This window comes from Nuphar pumila, chromosome 14, assembly GCF_984573655.1.
Source record: "Nuphar pumila chromosome 14, dmNupPumi1.hap1.1, whole genome shotgun sequence".
Taxonomy (NCBI): Eukaryota; Viridiplantae; Streptophyta; class Magnoliopsida; order Nymphaeales; family Nymphaeaceae; genus Nuphar; species Nuphar pumila.
Genome location: NC_143262.1, coordinates 23,326,307 through 23,343,475, shown reverse-complemented (window position 1 = coordinate 23,343,475; position 17,169 = coordinate 23,326,307). Strand labels below are relative to the sequence as shown.

The 17,169-nt window shown below is 40.0% G+C and overlaps 1 protein-coding gene across 4 annotated transcripts in view; it reads left to right on the top strand.

Moving 5' to 3' along the window:
- Positions 1-17,169, top strand: part of LOC149816628 (uncharacterized) — a 110,008-nt gene that overhangs the window by 33,940 nt on the left and 58,899 nt on the right. The window contains exon 1 of one of the 4 annotated variants that reach the window (XM_089986794.1): positions 12,327-12,367. The exons of 2 other annotated variants lie outside the window; for them this stretch is intronic. The gene's annotated coding sequence lies outside the window, so the exon portion shown is untranslated. Of the gene's footprint in view, positions 1-12,326; positions 12,368-17,169 lie in introns of those variants that run through there. One more of the 4 variants, XM_089986791.1, reaches the window with a different exon arrangement.

The following is a 17,169-nucleotide window of genomic DNA, read 5'->3' as shown; positions in this document are numbered from 1 at the left end:
CGAATGAACAGAGCCAACAGGTTGGTGTAGATAATAGACTCCACCTTCCTCATAGCCTCCACCAATCGTCTTCCCCGTCAGCAAGTCCTGAAAAGTGTAACAAGTAGGATCAAATATTACTCTACAATTCAATTCTTTTGCAACACGACTAACAGATAATAAATTTTTAGGGAATGAAGGGGCATGGAGAACATTTGATAACTGAAGAGTAGGAGAAATGGAGATATTTCCCTGACCCACAATGGGAGAAGAACTTTCATCGGCAAGAACTACCTTTTTATGGTTAGCAACACTATTCAAAAATGAAAAATCACATTCATTTCCACACAAATGCCTAGATGCCCCTAAATCAATAATCCACCGACTACCTTGGGAATTTAATCCATCACTTGCAGAACATGCAACATCAACCACAGATGAATGATGTGCCATCAAATCATCATATTCAGCACGAGTAAGAGTAATTGAATCACTAGGAGGAACAACGAGAGACTCGAGTTTAGCAACTTGAGCCGTAGGAACAACTTTAGCTGAAGGTGCAGGAGGTCTTCCATTCTTGTCAAAGCATCTATCTTCTAAATGCCCAAATCTCCCGCAGTAGGTACATTGAAGCTTGCTTCGTCCTCCTATGCCTCGACCACGACCTCGAGTATTAGGAATAAAACCTCTGCCTCGACCATAGGAAACAGACAGAGCAAAAGATTGTGATTCCGATTGCGATGAAGGAAGGGACATGGTAAGCCTACTTAGTCGATTATATGCCTTAGCAAGAGTGGGAACATCTGAGCCTGTCAACATCTGAACTTTAGCAACTGAGAATTCAGTTGACAAGCCAGTAAGAAACCGTGCAACCATGGTGTGCTCCTGATGTAGTTTCTGTTTGTCACAACACAGTGGTCTATGTGCGTTTAGCCTCTCAAAGACTGCCTTCACAGAGCCATAGTACTGGCTAGAGTTTGCTTTCCTTGTTGCAATTTATAAATCTGTTGCTCTACTTGAAGAATCCAACTAACATTAGTTTTTAGAGAGTAAGTATCTTGCAAATTATCCCACATTTGTTTTGCGGAGGTGTAATAAATAAGCCCATCGGCTATGTGAGGTTGCACACTATTCATAATTCATGACATGACAATATCATTATCCTCTTCCCATGTAGCATACTTTCCAGTTTGGTCTTTGGGCTCATTTTCCAACAAAATATGTTTTCTACGATGCCCTGATACAGACATCATGAATGTACGAGACCATCTAGCATAGTTGGTCTCATCCAATTTTACCGTTGATCCATACGAAAATGGGTTTGCAAAGGCTTTATAATCAACCACTATTTCGGACTTTATATCTGACTTCTGTGTTTCAGCCATGGGATAAAATAATGGACTTTATTCAAAACGCAGGTACAATCACACCCGAACACAACCTGCTGAAAGTCCGGATCTGATACACAACAACAACCAACTATGAAACTGACTATATCAAGTTTTGATTTCACCGATGAAATCGAGATATACAACCGCCGGCTGTAACACAACAACTGTTTAGATCTAAACTTTCAAAAATAATTTTGAATGAAACTTTACCTAACCATCCACCTCAACAAAGGACTGCGATAGGATGCATACCACGACAGCTGCATACCACAACTGCGATAGGCTGCATACCACGACTACGATATGCTGCGTACCAAGACCACACATCCAACACGATAGAGATGCCTCTGGTTCATGCTCAAAACTGTAGACTTATTCAACATCCACTTGACCACCATGACACACTTTGAAATCAGATCCAACACAGTTGGATCACCATATGAAAAACCCGATCCAGACTGCAGTTTGGGTCGATCGTTTTGCCTGCTCCTTCCACGCACAACTAACTCAACTTCCACAAGTTGTAGACGTTGTAAACGATCACCATCTAATCTGTGTTTCTGCTGTACACTCGATACCCCAATGAGAAGGCGACAAATTAGGTCAGATGCTGCGCACGCTGAAACCGATCCACTGGTGGGTTGATACAGTCAGATGCTTAGAACTGCGTACCATGTTGAAGACAACTAGGGTTTTACGCAAATCAGAGAGAGAGAGAGAGAGAGAGAGAGAGAGAGAGAGAGAGAGAGAGAGAGAGAGTCGTTAATTTCCATTAGGTCTAATCTCACTTAAATAGAGAGATTAGACAAAAATAAACATGTACAAAAATACCCTTAGCTATAATGAGGAAATACGATATACCCAAGCTATTAAATAATTACGGTACTACCTCGTATAGTTTCTCAACAACCTTAATGTGATCATCTCCTTCAAGGGCCTTTTCAACCCCTTCTTCGACTTTGATAATTCATGCTCCATGACAAACAACAAGAGAAATGGATAAAGAAGAAGAGAGAGCACCAAACACTTTAACCACAAACACACGATCCATGATCACCACGAACAAAGCCTCCAAGATCAAAAGAACCCAAAGAGCTTTGATATCATATAATGAAATTTCAAGTGCACAAGAGATGCCATAAGGGGCTATAAAGAGTGCACAACCACACAAGTAAGAAGCCACTAATGGGCAAGATACAAAGTGTAAAACCGAAGTTTTTCAGGAAAAAAAACTTTCGGACTCGGGTCGGATCCGACCCAGACCCGTAACCCGTTAGGGTTATAAACTGTTATTGCGAGGGTTTAAACCCTCGCCTTTTTCTTTCCTCCCCCCACAGTCGCTTCGTTTCCCTCCTCTCCTTTCGCCCTGAAAAAAAAGGAAACCCTACTGGGGTTTCTTGATTCATGCCTCCCCCTGGGTCCTTTAAGAGGCTGTGCAGAGGGGAGAGAGGGCACACGACTCCTTCTTCCTCTCCCCCATCACCCTTTTCTCTCTCTCGTCTCCCTTGATTCGTCGGAGCTAGTCCGAGTAGCCCTCCCGTCCGATGTGCTCCGAACACCACCGGCTCCCTGCGGGCGGCTGCGACCCCAACACCATCCTCACCCTCTCTCTGTGTTCACCCGCTCTCCCCTTCTGATCGACCTCCGAGCTCTGGCGTGCAGCTCGTCAGAGCCATTGCCGGTGACACCAACCTTGTCGGCCCCTTCTCAGCTTGCACAACGGAGCTCGCTCGTGCCACGCGACCCGAGCCGTCATCACCTACGCTCAGAGGCGATCGCAACCTCACAACTTCCCAAGGTAGGGGAAAGTTGCACAAAAGGGCAGTAGATGAACTGAATTAAGTTGAGATAATTAAAATATTCATGCTAAATATGCCTAGTTGTACTTTATTTCCTTCCTGTACTTATCTGCTTTGCGCATTTACTTGCTTGCTTAGATATTTGACTGATGTATGGTTTCGTACCTCGTGCCTTATTTGCACATTTACTTGCTTGCTTAGATATTTGATCGATGTACGGTTTTGTACCTCGTGCATTTTGCTTATGCATCCTTTGCTCAATGTGTGATTTTGCATATCGAGTATTGCTTATACTTTGCTATCACGCTATAATGTGCACATGCTCACAATTATGGTATACAAGTAAACACAACTTTTTATGTATCCTATTTTCGCTAATTTTTGAAGGATACGAGTTGCGCTTATGCGCAACAATTCCTTTTAAAAGGATTCTTTATGCGAATCCAGTTTTCAAATGAACCGTTTTGCAAAAGCGAAGATTGGAAGTCTCGCAGGTTGCGAAAGTGCAACTAAGTTTTCCAAGTCAGCACTTTCGAATAGAATGTTTTACAACTCTAATTTGATATTTTGATATGATTCAGAAACTCTGAAAAGGGTTACAACTTATCGAGGGCGCAGTCTTGAAAAGCAAGCTCGAAGGTTTTGGGAGTTGCAATATACCTAGCAAGTCTCCCAAATTTCCATGTCTTTGGAGAGCGAAAGCAAGATCTTTAGCGATCTCCTTCATGCAATATTGTATCGTTACTTTAAAAAGAGGGATTTGAGGAAAATCTCGTATCGTGCAATATGCCATTGTTGTTAATATAAATTAAAAGACTTGATCATATCAAACTGAGTAATTATTGTATTACTTTTTTTATAAAAGATAAATGTTGGGGTTTCTTTTGAGAAACCGTTTTCCCTTTTTATCGTAGTCGTACCTTTTGACAGGTATGGTCGTACCTTTGGACATGTACGCCACATTGGTGTTACGATGATCGGATAAGAGGTCTGTGGTAACCTTGAAACGTGTTTTGGCACCTTATTGTAATCATGTAATGTTGATGATCGCCTAACAGGCAAAAGGCTCGTGACGGTCTAAAGGAACAGAGCATGACAAATATGAATTCGAGTGCTTACACTGTGTACTTTTACAAAGCAAATGTGTTGGGGGATTTCATATGAGAAATTCATTCCCCTCTCATCCTGGTTGTACTTTTGAACATGTACGTTGCGTATTACGATGAGTAGGATGAGAGGTCCATGTTTACCTTGAACATGCAATGGTGCGTATAACTCACATAATGGTGATGGTTTCGCCTTCACAGACAAGATGCTCGAGTGGGTCGAAAGACCAGCGCATGTAGAACGGGGCGGCGGTTAAGAAACCCCCGTCGTGCTCGTTCGACACGGTTCGTCAAGAGAGAGGATGGATGATACAAAACTTCGATGGACAGGTCTTTTAATGGCAGTTACAGGCAAAAGACTCGGATTCCCCAGTCATCGAAGTTAGGGAAAATGGGCTACAAATGGTAGCTTACAGTTGGATGCATCCACGAGCCACCTATGCCTTTGGGGATTTACTCTCTTGGTCACTGGCCATCTCCTTAGGAGCGGACTCAGTCAACCATTCGGGTTATCTAAAACACATAGCATAATAAACACCCAGACTGGTCTTGGCTGTTTCTACGTTTCGTGCCTTGCGTGTACCTGTCTAGCTAGCTAATATCAAAACATAAGATAAACTATTCACATTATTGAGATATGCACGCTGTGACATGACTTGCTTGTTTAGTTCAGTATTCTACTCGAATTATACACGCTTGTTGTAGCATTACACTAGTTCCTTGTTAGTAATAACTGGCTGCTCATGCTACTTAAATGCTTATGATAATAGCATTATGCTAGTTGCAATATGACACCTGTGACATGCTTTACTACTTGGTCGAAGTATCCTAGCTTGTCAATGTGATTGCTTACAACTCGTAATCTACGAACTGATTGCATTTTAAGATTAATGCGACTGCTTACAGCTCATAATCCGTGAACTGTTTTAACTAAGGCTAATGGAGTTGCCTGTCTTATTAATTGCTTACAGCTTGTGATTAATATAACTATTGTTGTATGATTGCTTACCGCGTGCAACTTATAAACTGTTTGTTGTGCAATTGCTTGCATCTTGTGAGTTAGGTAGTTACTTGCCGTCAATTTTTTGTAAATTTTTATTTGTTTGCATATTCAAATGTTCATGTTAGAAATGCTTACTCATTTGCATAGTCTATTACACCTGCTAAATATAACTCATAACTTGTTTTAATTGCTTATTTAAGTTCTATATTGACTCTCTTGCTTACCTACCAGTTTTTCGTGAAACTGACCCATTCATGGGCAAGTGGTGTACAAGTGATACAGCTTGCGATGGCACAATGACGTGATGAGATCAAGATGAAGCTCTTTCCCTGACGTTTTGCTCCTGAGGACATATTGGTAAATTTGGTATAAAGTGTCTTTCAAAAATTCTCTTTTAATTAAACCTTGAGTTACTAAAACTGTTATACTAAACTTCTTTTTTGTTTCAATAAATATAATGAGTTGCAAATCTGATGTACAAATTCTCAATTATCGAAACTGCATTTTAAAACCATTTGATTTCAATAGTTGTGCGAAATTCGACTGTAAAAACCGTAAGTTTTCGCCATTATATTTTTTTATATATAATAAAATATTTTGAAATTTGCAAATTTGGGCCTGCGATCCACATTTCGGATCTAGGACCCATAAAGGGGTATTCATGTAAAAATGATGTCATCCACGTTTATACTAAAAATAATAATAAAAATATTAATAATAAATAAATATATATATATATATATATATATATATATATATATATATATATATATATATAAACTTAATACGAGGATCCCATGGATCCAACTTGTGGATCCATATAGAAGGGTAAGACGTGAACCCAACTCGGGGTTGGTTATCGGGTCTCGGATTCGGACTCGGGTTGCGCCCTGTGTAACAAAAAAAAGGGTTAGTAAAAAGGATGGGTCTGCCCGATAAAAACAAAGGGGAGGAGGTGGTTAGGGTTCTGAAAGAACCCTAACACGATGGAAGCAGGGGAGGCGGGGTCGTGCGAGGCTGCCAAAGGGAAAGGGGGAAAAACCTATCCCCTCCTTCCTTTTCGGGGGCTCCCCTTCTTCAAATAGGGGATCCCGAATCCCGTTCTCTCTCTCTCTCTCACGTGCGCGCGACGTGAAGGGGACACAACCCTTGTTTGACAGCAGGGTCACCAGAGGCGACGATATCAACCCCTCACAGTGAGCAATCGGGGTCGGCGGGATCATCCTCACGCGGTTGCAGCATCCATCTAACGCCGGACAGAGGTACGAGTACCCTCTTGTGAAAATGAATGAGAAATCGAACCCAAGTTCGATTTTGTGTTGTGTTTCTTTGGATGGAAACCCTGGGAAACAGATGGGGGGTAGGGTGGATCATTTTCACGGCAGGCTCAGCCGATTAGGTGGCTGGGTCATGCCCAAACAAAAAAAAAGGGAAAGAAAAAAAAGCGGAACCTGGTTTTCAGTTTTACGCTTAAAGGAGGATATGAGGGTTGTCGGAAACCCCAAATCGATCGATTTGGTGGTTCCGACTGCCAGGATAAATTTTTTTTTTTAGTATTGTCATCTGTTGAGTTTTTTTTTTTGATATTCTTAGTAAACCTGTATAAAGACTGTGTATTTCCCTTGAACATGAAATTGCTTAACCGGTGTCTGAGTATATTTAGATGCTATCGATTTAATATACTGATTTTAGCAGGTTCTGATTGTTTTTCCATATTAACCTTATACTGTTCAGATAATTTCCTGTTCTGAGTACATCCCCATACCTACATTAGCGCATGTTCTAAATTTTTAATACTCAAACTATCACGTGTTTTAATACACATGTCAATCGTAATAGCATACAAACATGCTATGTGGAATTGAATTAAACTGGACACACAACAGAAGGTGAAGAGATGTTCCAAGCACTGAACATCCTAAACAGCATGTCTGCCTATCGCAATAAATTCCTGATTTGGATTTGCATTTGCTGATCTTCCCAGAATCATGTTCGTTGCTATATTTTATATTAGAGGCTTTGAAAATGAACCTCTTGCATGGAAAATCTGAGTCATTCTATCAATATGGCCGAAATGAAAAAAAAATGATAAACTAAAACTATAAATAAATAAAGAAATATGTCTTGTAGCAGGTGTTGTATCTGTATGCTTCTGGACTTTGACGAATGGTAGGGTTTCAGCTATGTGCATGCTGGAACAAAATTTTCAAATGCCTATAACTAAGTAAGTCTGTATGATTCAATGTTCAAATGTAGTGTTAACTACATGAATAAACTGGGAGCAGGTGTGAAATCGGAAATCTAGGGATGTTAGGGCATATGTATAATTGCTGAGTATCTACCTGCTGATGGTGAATCCACGCATTAGCTGAAATTATGCATTTACATTAAGTTTGAATATTGGGTATGTGTATGTATCAAATGTGTACACCAAAGAGAAATCATCTCATTGAAAAGAAAACATTTCATTGACTGTTAAGTATCTACTTAAGGTATCTATGCATTGATATGAATACACTTCTTCAAGAAAAGTATGCAGATGCTAACTGATTGAAGGTTTACTTACCATGGACATGCATAATAAACAGTTTTGTTCACATGCACCCCCCCCATGGAGTATGCCTTGACAAAGATACGTGTGTATGGATGTAGGAAATACACATGACAAAAATGCATGTGAGGTGAAAAATTTCATGCTTATGATAGACCCTGTTTTGTATGGGTGCACGTGCATTTGGCACAATAGTTTGATGTTATATAACACCATGTTAGTTTTGTTGTGTGATGCATCGATAGCCTAATGGGTCATCACCGACCCGGAGAGTCGTGAACTTGGTTGTTTTTCTTATATGTTTTATTGCATCACTTGAACCACACAAGTTGGTATGACACACTACTACACTGTTCCTGTTGTTCTTATGGGCTGGAGTCCCGTAAGGGTCCCCACAAGGGAGGATGCAGGTTTTTACTTTACTTTTGCATATGGTGTTGCAAACTTAAAGAATCGACTTTAAAAAAAAATATATAAGAATAAGAACAATATAACTTATGTTCTGAGATCTTCCATCTGGAGAATGAAGATCTTAGAGATCCGATTTTGGGGAGACTGTGAGGATACAAAAACTCCGTGTGCTTTATTTTTGTTTCCTGAACCCGATATTGAGGTTCTTTCTCCTGACTACGGTTTTAGGGAGAGTCTGTCACTTTACCTGGGGGTGGTGTGTTTTGACACAATTGTTGTTTATGGTACCAAGGAAGTGACACTTGTGGGCGTGGGGTGTCTCTTGTGTCTCCGACATTAGATGTGAAGGTCTAATGTTCCGAAGGTGATTCGGTCGAGGGCTAAGTTTGGAACCCAGTAATAAAATACAAATGTGTGTGCTAAGTTACCCTGGGAAACTAACTTGACCTCGGGGATTGTACCCGTTGGGTGTATCCGTGAGTGATGGTAATTAAAAAGAGGAACCTAAATTGTATCCATTTAATAGGGCATGCAAATGGAAAGTGAAACTTTAACAAAAGATAATAAGGTGTTCATACATGACATATAAATCATGCATAATCCTGCTATGTATTAGGACATGCATGTTTTACTTCTTTCCTTAAATGCTATATGTGTTGGATGAGTGGTGGTTAATTTTTAATGTATGTGAAATACCTTGCTTACTTAAATTGAAATTTCTGCTGTTGATTAAAGTTCTTGTATACTTAATAAATGTTGCATGAATGCTTAAATTGGATTAGATAATTGTCATAAGTGCATTCCTCTGAAAAATGACATAAAATTGTACCTGTGTTCTTTATGCTCACTTATTTTCATTAGAGGAATTTCTACGCAGAATTCTTCGGATTTTTGACCCCCTCTTTTTATGGTTTTTCGCAGGAGCTGAAGCGATTGGCGTCTGGGAAGGTCACAAATGTCAAACACTTGCTAGACAGATTACAGATGGACATCATGACTACTTTTGTTTTCTTTTCGTTTATTTAGTTGTTACTGCACTCTGAATAACTCTTTTATGCAATTGTCTTTAGACTTATTTTTCAGTATTTTAATAAAGGATTGGTTTGGTTTGGACGATAGGTGTAAGTTTCTCTTGTAGTTGGTCGTGTCATCCAATTGGGAATGAAACTGTAAAGGCCTCTGGGTTTCTAAGATGGTTTTCGCAATGGTTTTAAAAAAAAAATCTGCATTTTCTAAGGGGTGTGAGTTGGGGTCGTTACAGGTTTGGTATTAGAGCCACCACAATATCTTACACTTTTATTATCCTTTTTGCAATAAGTTTTAATTTTGGTAAGTGAGCCCTGTCCTGAAGGGTCAGCAAGTCGTGCCTCGGACTCCTGATCAGTCGTCTTCACTGGTAAGGTTATTGAAATACTTTCATTTAAGCATTGACATTTAGTATGCTTGATTGTATGTATGAGTAAACTTCATTATAGAATACACTAGTAATCGTATGTGATCTTTAAATGTATTTGTACGGGATCGACCCCAAGGAGGGTAGAATCAGAGAGGGTCTAATTTTGTGAAACGTATGTGCGTTGTAGAAGGATTCATGTGGAAGACCCGGAATGATTTTCTTTGTTGGTTCATATCGCCGACCCCAATTGTTTTTGGATGAAGGCGTAGTTGTTGTATGTGCGTTGTAGATGTCGTATTCACGTAGAGGTGATTTGTTCTCTACTGCTGCTCCCGCAAACTGACAGGAGCAGAGAGATTTTATGATGGAAGCCATTCATACCCTAACCGAGAGCATGACGGCTCAGGCGACACAGACAACACAGGCGATGCAAGTAGCTCAGGCCATACAGGCGGCACAGGCTGCGCAAGCGGCCCAAGCGGCACAGGCTGCTGCGCAGGCAACCGCACAGGACCCTCCTGTCGATATTGCTTCAAACGTGGGTGACGTTTCCTTCGAAAGGTTTCTAAAGTTGGACCCGCCTACCTTTTCAGGAAAGGCCGACCCAGAGGCAGCAGAGAGCTGGGTCGAGGAGTTGGAGCGGGTGTTCGACGTCCTACCTGTCCCCGAGGGCAGGAAGACACCTTTTGACACGTACCGTCTGAAGGGTGATGCTAAAAAGTAGTGGGACACCCTGTGAAGGGTGAAGTTCGCTGACTGGGACGAGATTCTCTGGGAGATGTTCAAAGAAGAGTTTTTGGATGCCTACTTTCCCTCTTACGCCGAGGAACAAATGCAATGAGAGTTCCTCGATTTGACTCAGGGGATCATGAGTCTGGTGAACTACACTACTAGATTTCTGAACCTCGAGAGGTACTGTCCGAACCTCTTCAAGAGTGAGAAGGCGAGGGCGGCGAAGTATGTGCACAGATTGAAGGATGGGTTGCGGACTCGCATCCTGACGAGTCGACCTACTACTTTGGCCGATGCGATCGAGTCGGCTACCGTTCTGACCAAGGATTGGGAGAAGTTCAGGGCTACCTTTAAGAAAGGAGGTGGCAACGAAGATGGTTCTTCGAGCGGTACGAGGAAGAACCCACCGGTGGGCGGAAAGGTAAAAGGTGGCAAGAAACAACGGACCCATGATGGGCGACAGCAGGGTCGACCCCAACATCAGAGGCAGCAGGGAAGGGCCCCGCCAGTGTGTCGCAAATGCGGCAAGAGCCATCAACCGAGTTTTTGCCCTATGTTTAAGGGGGTTTGCTTTCAGTGCCAGCAACCAGGGCACATCACTCCTTTCTATCCAAACAAGCTAGCGGCTCAGGGAGGGCAGCAACAATAACCACCGCAACAGCTCCAACAGAGGCCTTAACAACAACAAGGTCAGCGCATGACCAATGGGGGTCCCGAATCTCATCTCCTCCCCCTCTCGTTCTCCTTCTTTATGTCTCTCCCAACCTTTCTCCATCCCTCTCAAACCCTTTGCGGCGGCAGCCACCATCGCCATAACCAGAGCTGGCGACCTTCCACCCGCGGCAGTCAACTCCTCCTCCTCTTGCCGAAAAAGGTAGGAACCCTGTACTTGCTCTTTCGGGTATAGCATGGGTCTCGTATGGGGTGTGGGTTGTCCGAAACCGCAAATCAGCAGATTTGGGGATTTCGGCAGGTAATCATGGGGGAAACTTAGCATGGCAGTTCCACTGTTATTTTTTTTGTTCCAAGTTCATCTTGATCAGATAGTCGGCTTTTGGGTGAGGTCTGTAGACTGAACCCTAACCTGTGGTTGGGTACGGGTATTAAACCTTTCATTATTCACAGAAACAAAATTGTTGGTTATGCGTACATGATTTAGCATGGAAGAAATTTTAGTTTTTTTGGTGTTGTGATATTCAGTCTATCCGATTAAGTTCTGCCATGCGTATATGTAAACCGTTTTTTTTTTTGTGATACGCATATGAAAAATCAAGGTGCCAAACTGTAGCTGTATAGATCAATGGATGTCCATTTTAACTGAGTTATTTCTATTAGTTGTACGTGGAACTCCTGTAGTTTTATATGATTTGCATATGATAACTTAATGTGCAAGCAGCGGTAGATAGTCTGTAATATCCATGTAACTGATTTATAAATGTAGGGGTACTCTGATTTTCACTGTGTGTTATGAAGCATGTGCGTAGTGAATGGTAACATACATCCTTGTGGTATCCTGCAAAGTACAGAACTGAGTCAGTAAACTGGAAGAACCCCCTGCGCATACACTTATGTATGGCTGAACCTATACCTGTATATACAAACTACCTATATATAACAGATTTTTTTTTGTGGCCTTCATCCCAAAAATTTCATGGAGTTGATGTTCTTTCTCTTAATCATAGGTTCACAGTCAGTTACTGTCTCCTGGAAATCCTAGTGAATGGCTGAAAATTCGTAGTACTAAACAAAATTGGTGGGAGCACATCTGCCACTCATACTCTCTGTCGGCAGGGCAGGCCCTGCCACTGCCCCCTTCTTAGGGTTAACGGTAGTATGGCGGGCAGGGGCTACACCCCTATCCCTTCACTAATTATTGTTAGGTAGACAGGGGTTGTACCCCTGTCCCTTTTTGTTCTTTAGTATGGCTACAACCTTATAAGTTTTCACACTTTCGCAGGTTTGCGCAACAGAGCACACTCGCCCCCGCATCGGTTCCGAGGTACGAGTTCTTTCTTTTGAATCATGTGAGAAATCAAATACTGATTCGATTTCCATGCAATATTTAGTGAAAATCTATGGTTAAAGAGTGATTCTATGTGTTCACTCTAGATTACATGGATGAGGATTCATAGATCTTCTTTTATATGGGTGTTTTCGGTTCTTTACACATAAAAAAATAATTTGTGTATGAGGTTTTTATACAAAAACGGACTCATATTGGGTTATGATCGAGATTTATTTCTGTTTGTTATGATCAAGATTTATGCTTGTATATATATACCTTAATCTGCGTTTTCTGTTCTTGAAATTGGGTTCATGCTGGATATAGTTTGAATGACTTGATCGATTCTTATGAAACTGATTTTTTTTAGCACATTTAAGATCAATGCTTAGGTGGTGATTAGGTTTGCAAAATTGTTTTCAAGTTCATTGACTCAACAAATTGCATATGGCTATATATAGATTCTCATATAAAAAGTGTTCATGTTATCCCCTGGTTTACATGTGTTAAAGATTTAGTTTTTTGTTCTACGCATGTGAATGTATGAACATGTGCATTTATTGAAAACATGGATCATAAAAGTTTATTGTTATTGCACTCACATGCTTATATACTTGTATGCATGTTTTGCTAGAGGTGAATCAAGGAAAGAATGATATTTTTCTTGTACTTATAAATATTTTTGTGGCATACACATGATACATGTTTGCATTTCTGAATGTGCATATAGCTTTCCAGGATGTGTGGTGTACATATATTTTGGTTATCGAGACATGCCAAGATTTGGAATTATTTATATGCTTTGATTTGATGTAATGTGCTTAAGCACCATACTATATGAAGTTTGTTTCAAATGCATGTGCATACATGCATTGATGTGTGTTTCGCATGTACATAAATACATGAGTTGTTTACTTGTCCCAATTGAGATAATTCATGAGAGAATGCATGTATGTGGAATGATTTCATAAAGGCACATGCACATGAATGGTGAGCACATGCATATGAATGTGACATATGCACATGGTTGAATTGACATATATAAATATGCATTTGGAAGCATTTTGACCTCATTGCATACATTGCAAGTTATGGTTTTTGCGTATGATGCATCGATGGTCTAATTGAATCATCACAGGCCTGGAGAGCCTTGAGTTTTGGTTGCTCTTACTTTAATTGTTTAAATGCATCGCAAAATTCACATTTATTTTTATTTGCACTATTCTATGTGTTTCCACGAGCGGGAGTCCCGTGATGGTTTTCGTAGGGGTAGATGCGAGCTTTTGCCTTGTTTTTGCATGCTGAATTGCGAAACTCTATAATTGGCTTTTAATAAAATGATAATGAATAAGAACAATGTAATATACGTTCTGGTTCTTTCATTTGGAGAATGGGGATCTTAGAGATCCGGTCTTGGGGAGACTATAATGATACAAAAACTTCGTGTGCTTTATTTTTGTTCTCTGAACTCGATATTGAGGTTTCTTTTCCTAGCCACGATTTTAGGGAGAATCCGCCACTTTGCCTAGGGGTGGTGTGTTTGACACAGCTGTTGTTGTTTTGATATACCAAAAAAGTGGCGTCAGTGGATGCTGTTTTCCATGGTGTCCCCGACATTGGATGTTGTTTTTGTTAAAATGTACCTATTATATATATATACATATATATATATATATATATATATATATATATATATATATTTTGTTTATTACATCAATACCCGATAGGGGTATTTTTGTAATTTCACAGTTGTTTTAGAAAACAACTATTTTTTCCTTTTTGATCAAATGTAATTTTTATTATTTATTTTTTTATTTCTTTTTTTATTATTTTTGAGGACCAAAAGGGGCTCCAACATAGAAGTCGTTGGAGCCCCCAACGGTCACAAATGTGACCGTTGGGGGCTCCCAACGACTCTATGGGAGCCCCCTTTTGGCTCTCCTTTTGAGGCCCTTTGGCCCTCCTTTTTCCTCCTCCTTCTCTTGTATAAATAGGGGTGATCCCCTTGTGTATTTTCATCTTTGAGAGCTCCTCTCTCTTTTCAATAAGAGGCTTTGTATATTGTTGCCTTCTTAAAGGCTTGTGCTTGTATTGTCCCTTCGTGGACTTGTGATATTTTCTCTTTTATTCATTGTTGTATGTGCTTGTATGCACTCTTTATATTTCCGCAATATCTCATTACATGGTATCAGAGCCACTCGATTCTTGAAGGAAAGGTGTGGTTCGTGTATCTCTTATTTTGGTGGACATCTTCTCACTTCTTGGCAACATCATGGAGACAAAGATTGATCTTTCTTTCAAACTCAATGGAAAGAACTATATGATGTGGGCATCGGCAATGGAGAATAATCTCAAAAGGAAGAAGCTTTGGGGTTATGTCATGGGGACCGTTCCGGAACCGAAGCTTATGCTCACAAAAATGGAAGAAGATCAAGAAAAAGCTCTTGAGGGAGATGCTCGTCTCAAGGCCATTGAAAATCATCAAAAGGAAGTAGAAGATTGGGAAAGCAATCACGCAAAAATCCTTGCGTGGTTTATGAACAATGTGGAGCTTAAGGTATGTGCTAATATAGCTAAATTTCGTCGAGCCAATGAGGCTTGGTCCTTTATGAGGGGTATGTATACCCAAAAGGATTTTGCAAGAGCATACTTCTTGCAAGAAAAAGTTAGAACCACCAAGTAAGGTGATTCTAGCATTCAAGACTACTATAGTGCCCTTAACCCACTATGGGATGAATTGGCTCTTTTAGAGCCAAAGTGGGTTTCTATGGAAGATGTTGATTTAAGACAAAAACAAATGGAACAAGAGCGATTGTTTCAATTTCTTTTTGGGCTACGCCCCGAATTTGAGCAAGTGAGATCCTCACTTCTCCATAGATCTATTTTTCCTCCTATTGAGGATGCTATTGCCGAAATCACTCAAGAGGAGACAAGGCTTGGCATGAGTAAGCATGTTGATGAAGTCCTTGCCGTATCCAAACCGGGTAACAATGTTAGAACCTATAAGCCTCCTCATTTTGGGAAACAAGGGAACTACAATGGAGGAAGAAAAATGATTGTTTGTCATTATTGCAATGAGCCGGGTCACATTAGACCCGTTTGTCCAAAGCTTATGGGAGCCTTCAAGCCTAAAGTAGCCTCTCTTGAAGAAACCACCTCCAAAGAAGATGAAGGCAAAAACAATGACATTAAAGAAACTCTTGGACAAATATCTATGGCTCTCCAACAAATGCTTAAAGTTTCCTCCGGGTACGTATTCTTGGATCCTTGATTCCGGAGCTTCTTTTCATATGACCCCTCATGAGAATGCACTTAGTGATGTTTGCATCAATTCAAAGGACTCTTGTGTCTCAACGGCCGATGGAACTTTTTTGAAAATTTCAAGTATTGGCTCTTTTAAAGATTCTCAAAATTTTTGTGTTCCAAAAGTAAGAGTTGTTCCCAAATTAAATTTAAACCTTTTTTCGGTTTCTCAAATTGCCGACCATGGATGTGAAATATCTTTCTCATCTAATGGTTGCTTTGTGCAGGATCTCCGGTCCGGGAAGCGGATTGGGCAAGGCCATAGAAAGGGAGACCTCTATTATATGGACCATCTTGATCTCCCTACAAACTTTTTTTGTTCTTATGTCCAAGAAAAAAATATGGAAACTTGGCATAAAAGACTTGGTCATCCAAGTTATTCCAAAATGTATCTCTTTCCTTTTGGAAACAAATTTTGTAAGGAAAAAGAAATTAATTGCAAAGATTGCATTTTTGGAAAAATGAAGTCTATTCCTTTTCCAACTAGATCTTTTTTCTCATCAAGGCCTTTTGAATTGGTGCATTCGGATGTTTGGGGTCCTTCTCCAGTTATGTCTAAAGGGGGTTATTCATATTATGTTACGTTTGTTGATGACTTTACTCGGTATGTTTGGATTTATTTCCTTAGTCATAAGTCGGAAGTATTTACTTTCTTTAAAGATTTTCATAAAAAGGTTCAAAATCAATTTCAAAGTAACATATCTATTTTAAGATCCGATTCCGGTGGTGAATACTTATCTCACGAATTCCAAAACTATTTAAGACAAAATGACATTTGTCATCAAAAGTCATGTCCTAGGACTCCTCAACAAAATGGCCTAGCGGAAAGGAAACATAGGCACATTATAGAAACCGCTAGAACATTGCTTGTGTCTAGAAATATTCCAAAAAAATTTTGGGCGGAAGCCGTTCTTACCTCAACCTATCTAATCAATAGAATGCCCTCTTCTAAGTTAAAAAATGCTTCTCCCTATGAGAAACTCTTTAAGTTTTCACCCGATTTTAATCGACTTCGTATTTTTGGTTACAAATGTTTTGTTCTACTACATAAAAGGGATAAGTTATCTCCCAAAGCAATTGAATGTGTATTTTTTGGATATGGTGAAAATAAAAAAGGGTATAGATGTTATGATTTTAAGAATGATAAACTATATGTTTCAAAAGATGTAACATTTCTCGAAGAAGAAAACGGTTTTGATAAAATAGAAGAGACAAATGAAATTGATTATGTATTCTTATATGATCTTATTGATGACATACAAGAAGATTCTCTTGAAAACATAGATGACACTCACGAGGTATCCCCTCTTGACATAACACTCTCAAATGATAATAATTCAAATACAAATGTTCATGATAGCAATGCCAATATAAATGTTTACTCAAGAAGAAATCAAGAAAAACCTATTAGTGCCCTCGAAAAATACTCTCAAATTTCCGAATCCATTGAGGAACCACAAGTTAGGCATTCTTCTAGAATATCAATACCCCCAAAT